The sequence below is a fragment of the Herpailurus yagouaroundi genome, unplaced genomic scaffold (assembly GCF_014898765.1).
Source record: "Herpailurus yagouaroundi ecotype Mexico unplaced genomic scaffold, PumYag 139, whole genome shotgun sequence".
NCBI classification, from domain to species: Eukaryota; Metazoa; Chordata; class Mammalia; order Carnivora; family Felidae; genus Herpailurus; species Herpailurus yagouaroundi.
Window position 1 is genome coordinate 52,974,893 of NW_024412394.1, and position 6,155 is coordinate 52,981,047.

A 6,155-nucleotide genomic window follows, 5' to 3' on the forward strand; every position below is an offset into this window, starting at 1 on the left:
ATGTATCATATATGATATATATATGTATCATGACCTGAGCCAAAACCAAGAATTGGACGCTCAACTGATACATATATATGATAGATATCATATATATGATATATATATGATAGATATATGGTAGATAGATAATATGATATATATATGATATCATGTATATATCATATATATCATGATACATATTGTATCATATCATATATATATATCTCAAAAACATAAGCAAGTGCTTTTAAACATTTTAATGCATTTGATAAATGCATAAACACGATGCATTGTAATCTAATGCACATACACACATATAAATGTATAAATTAAAACATCTGGGATTACTGTGTAATTCGTTCTATTATTTTCTCATCTAGTCTAATGTAGTCTATTCCACTGCACAGTTAAATGTTAGTTGTACTTCATCAAATTGATATCACAAACCCATTCATGTATTATCATAGGAAGTAAAGACACATTGGACTAAGACAACCATTATAACTCTATTCCCTTGCCAGTGACTGTTGTAGGAAAGCTAAACATTTTATCCCTCAGAATAAGACAGATGAAAAATTCAGAGGGAATGAGTTCTCCAGCAGGATAATTAGTAGGGAAATTGGGGCATTTAAGAGCAAAGAATGTGGAATACATGAGAGTGTGTATAGAAATATTTGCAACTATAAGTGGAAGACACATTAAAAACTCATATTTGTTATCCCACTAAGGCTGTCCTGGGTTTTTAACAAGCCATACTAGCGTTGATGGTGTCCCTATTCATTCTACATATTCTCCTCGATTGAGTAAAGCAATACTGTGGCTGAAGCCTTGTCTCGTTTCATTTGTTTCATGTCACCATGCTTAGGAATGTAGTGGGAGACTTGGAAGCTGGCATCACAGTTTTACATGTGCGATGGCAATACCAGAGTCTGAAATTCAGCTTCAGAGGATCAGGTTTGCATACCATGTGAAGACTAATTGTATAAATGTCAGTCTTTTCGGGGGTTCATTAAATTATGATATTTAATTAACATCAATGTCAGTGAAAAAAAATACCCAAGGCTTTCCTAAAAGCTGTTCCTATTCAAATATATGTTGATTGATAGAAGCCTATTGTTTCTAGTTCCTGGTAAAGATCTTCACTGCATATATTACCTGGAGACTTCACCAAACACTGAGGTATTTGGAATCCTAATGGAAAAATAGCTTCTGTTTTCTTAGATAGAAAGTTCATTTTCATGAGCAGACCTAGTGACTCTCCCTATCCATCTACTGAGCATGTATCTACAACTTGATTGATTTCGACACATTCTTTACCAGCTAGTTATTGGTCACAGAATCCCATGAATAAAAATAAGAATCCATTTATTGGTTGGCATATCAGAACATGTTAGGAAGGCCTGGTTTCAATTTATGAAATATCATATCGACTTTATTCTTAGGTATTAAGGCATAATAATAAACATGCAGCTCTGTGATTTCTTAATTGAAATGGACTTACTCAATATAATTTAAGTTAATTTTGTAAAATATTTAGTAAGTGATCACTAAATAATCACTAAATAATGAAATAATCACTAAATAATGAAAACAATTAGGCCAGGAGTAGGGTCAGACTCTAAAGTAGCCATGCTGCTAACAAGTAAGAGTGTGAAAGGAAATATGAATCTAGTCACATCTTTCTTGAGCCTTATTATTGGCTACATAAAATGTATTAGTTCTCTGATATTTGTAAACAAAAAAGTGATTCTAACTTCTTTTGCAAAATAAGAAGAAACATGAAGTGACGAAACATATTGAACAGGGCAGATGGTAGATATCCATGATCGGTTTCAATGCACATTTGTGATTCGAGATGAATAGGTTACGGCAATCACAGTGATCCTATAGCAGGGCAGAGTATAAAGAACAGAGAAACAAATTAAATAAAAATCAAACGTATTCATTAGGAAGCACAAAATGTATCGGCATGTTTTTACTTAGCTTATAAGTACATTGTTTATCAACGCCTTCAGCATATGGCAAAAATGAATTCTTTCTTTCCCTGTACCCTTAAATGCCTTTAAAGTCATCAAAAAGAATAATGCAGCACTAGAGAATAGGCCCAGAAATAGAAAAAAGCAGTAGAGAAAAACACAAACGAGTGAATCTATAAACCAGCAATCTAACTCCTAATGAGAGAGGAAAACTATAAGAATAGACTCAAATAAAAGCTATAGTTATAATATAATATTAACTTCCAAACAAAATGTAATTAAGTGTAGAGGCAAGACCTAGTTCCATAAATAGCTATCCATAATCATATACAATTGGCATGCCATTATTTTCTATTAGAAAAAAAAGTAAATGAGAGTAAAATGCAATATTAAATGTCTGATAAAACTGAGCTCCTAATTAAGTCTTCAGCTGAATTAAGTAAGCATTTCCCTTTCACTTTTTCTTTATGTGTCACGTATAGGCTGTTAAAAATGCTTGGCGTCATTACAGTCAAAATAGATGTATTTTTGCCTGTTCTGAACAACATGAAGTTTGGCAGGAAATGAAGCACCCAAACCACAGCCAAATTACTGCATCCTTGAATTGCTCGTGCAAGCAAGAAAAACCTATGGTCTCTTAAACTGGAAAAATAATTATACTTTTGTGACTTCTCTGTCCAGCACACAGTTTACAACAACAACTTCCTGCCACATCCAAAATAATCCTTTACTGGCACTCAACTGTAAGCAGTAGTTTAATCCACTGAATATTTATTATAGGATCCTCACTAACACTTCTTATATTAGTAAATTTTAAAGAAATGTTTAAATCCTTCACCTTTTTTGCAGCAAAGGGTGAATTTTTCCTCCAAATTGGTCACATTTCATTAGACTGTTACACTTTGGCCTTTTTTAATAAGCTTGAGATCTCTACATTGCAATTCCTAGAAAAGCTCAATTTTGTGGCTGAGGGAAAACATGTGAGGATACGTAGCCTTTAACCACTAAGTTTTACATTTAAATCCAGTGTCAGTTGTCAGTAACCAAGTGTCATTGCATCTCACGGCCATTCTAGAGCTGCTGAAAAAATTTCAGTCGCCTCGGTTTAATTTCTCGTGAATATGCTGTTTTTATTACTTCAAACTAAAGCCAGATCTGGCCAAAAATCATAGTGGGTCCACAATTAAAGGGGCCAAGAGTTTAGATGCACTGAGTCTTAGTTGTGTGTGGAAATTCTAATTTATTTGGGAAACTTTTGCTCTCTTCTATAGTTTCCAAGAGTTTTAGAAAGAAACAAAAAATTATAACTCAAAAATTTCCATTAGTATGTCATAATTATTTTAAAAAATTACTGACAAAGCTATGAAACTTTAAAATAAACTATGTTTCGCCTATATTTAAAAAAAATACTTATGACTGCTGGTCTTGGCCATGATGAAGTAGCTGGTATTAATACTATTATAAGAGCTTCATTTTTTTTGTCATAAAAAATGATAAATACTGGAAATATATGTAAAACAAGTTTTTGAGACATTAGACAGCAAAAAACAGAGTGCCACAGTTCTTGAGACGAAGAACCACACATTTACCTTGACTTTCTCTCAGAAAGCATTTTCCAAGTTACATAAGGAAACAGAGCCTAAGCTGACAGCAACTCTGGATGGGGCAACAGAGTTTGCTATTCAGGCTTGCCTAAGGGGGTTAGCTGAGGTGTGGTGGATAGAAAAGAAGGAAACCACGAAGACCAAATCTCAAAAGTCTGCATCAGAACACCCAACATATCCTTGGCTAACTCATAAGTTGTGTATACGCAAGGCGAGACTCCAGGAGGCATAGCAGAACTGAACAGAGATTTCAGAAGTCGCAAACTGCTGTGGAGATATTAGAATTCAAGCCCAGCCAGAGTGGAATGAACTTGATGAACAGCCCAGGCACTGAGTTGAGACTTCAAAGGACCAAGCTCTTATAGCCAGGGATGTCCTATCCCTAAGAAGTAAGGACAAGATTGAAATAGACCTGCTCTGGAAGAAGGTTAAAAACCTAGGCTTGAAGTGATTTAACTGCTTACTGGAAAATAAAACAACCTTCTTTGCAAGAATACAATATAATCTAGAACCCCAGCAATGGCCAACATCTAATATAAACTCACTAGGCATGTGAATAAGAAAGAAACAAGTGACAGATAATCAAGAGATAAAGTAGTTTGTAGTCACAGACCCAAGCAGGAACTAGATGTCAGTGTTAACAGACAAAACTTCAAATGTGATTAGATGTTGCTACATGTTTAAAAATTTAGAAAAAGGTGAACACAGGGACTAACAGATGGAGTAATTAAAAAGAGAATCAGACGACTAAAAAGAATTAAAAGACACTTTATAATTGGAAAATACAGTATCTGCAATAAGAACTCCTTTGATAGCTCTTGATTTGCATCAGCAATGTCACTGCAATTAATGGGGGGAAGAAAGTACTTTAAATAAATGGAGCTATAGCAAGTGGATATCTATATGGCAAACACATGAACTTTGACTCATTTCATTCCATTAATAAAAAATCAACTTGTGGGGCACCTGGGTAATTTTGTCTGTTGGGCGTCGGACTTCAGCTCAGATCATGATCTCGCGGTTCGTCGGATCGAGCCCCGCATCGGGCTCTGTACTGACAGCTCAAAGCCTGGAGCCTGCCTCAGATTCTGTGTCTCCCTCTCTCTCTGCCCCTCCCCCGCTCACATTCTGTCTCTGTCTCTCTCAAAAATAAATAAATGTTAAATTTTTTTTTTAAATCAACTTGAAGTGGATCAGAAATCTAAATGTGAAAGTTAGAATACTAAACTTCTATTAGCAAACATATAAAAACATCTTCATACTCTGGAGAATACAAAGATTTTAGTCATATACAAAAGGTACTGGCAATAAAAGGAACATGATAAATTTGACCTCATCAAAATGTGAAATTTTGCTCACTTAAGAGACCACTAAAATTTTAAATTCAAGGCAGATACTGGTAGAAAACATTTGCAATACATATGTCTGACAAAGACTTTTATCCAAAGTACATAAATAACTTTTACCAATCAGTTTGTAAAACACAAATGATTTTTTTTTCTTTTTTAACAGACAGAAGACTTAAACAGGCATGCACACAAGAAATAAAAGCAGAAAAGAATAACTGAATGGTCAATCAGATTATTTATCAACATCACTCATCATCAGGGAAATGAAAGTTAAATATATAAGTTAGAGTTAAAGTATAACTAAAACATACTTTCCAGATTGAGTCAACAAAACAGACTTGCAACATCAAAAGTTGGAAATGATATAGAGCCACTAAAACGCTCATATATCGCTGGGAGGAGCTTAAAAAGTATAAGTAATTTGTAAAATGTTTGATAGTATTTTATAAATTGACATGGTAATCCCATTACCAGATAATATACCAGGGAAAAAAAAGGTACATTTTTTCAATTCATGGCCAGTGTATTCATGACAGACCACTACTAGAAACAATCAGGGCAAAACTCAAAAAACAGAAGAATGGATAAATAAATTGTAGTATATTCATTCAATGGACTACAACTCAGAAATTAAAAAAAACAAGATTGTGATATTGATACACATAACAGCATGGATAACCCTCAAAAAACATTATGTTTGTTGAAATTAGCCAGGAAACAGAGACATTTTGTGATTCAACTTATTTTAGGTAAATAAAGGGAGAGGGACAAATCTATTTATGGAAATAGAAATTGTAAAAAGGATTACCTCTGAGGAGTAAAGGGAAGGGAGGCGATTGACACAAGGGAACATTCTAGGTAATGGAAATATTCTTATGAGTACACGCATATACAAAATTCATTAATCTGTATACATCATATCTGTACATTTCAATGTATGTCAATTTTATTTCAATTTTAAAAATTCATTGCATGGCTGTAACAGTTGTCAAGAAACTGCAAAAATCTGATTTGTGACTTCAAATACAAGTGGATAAAAAGCATCTAATTTAAGCACAAAAAGAAAACAAAGAATGGAAAAGCAAAGTGAGAGATATGTGGGAAATGGTCAGATGATCTTATATATGCTTAATTGGAGTATCAGGAGGAGAGATTATAAAGAATGGGATATAAGTGATAGTTGAGGAAATCACAGCTAAGAATAAAAAAAAAGAGGGAAAGAGAGAGAGAGGGAGGAAGCCAAA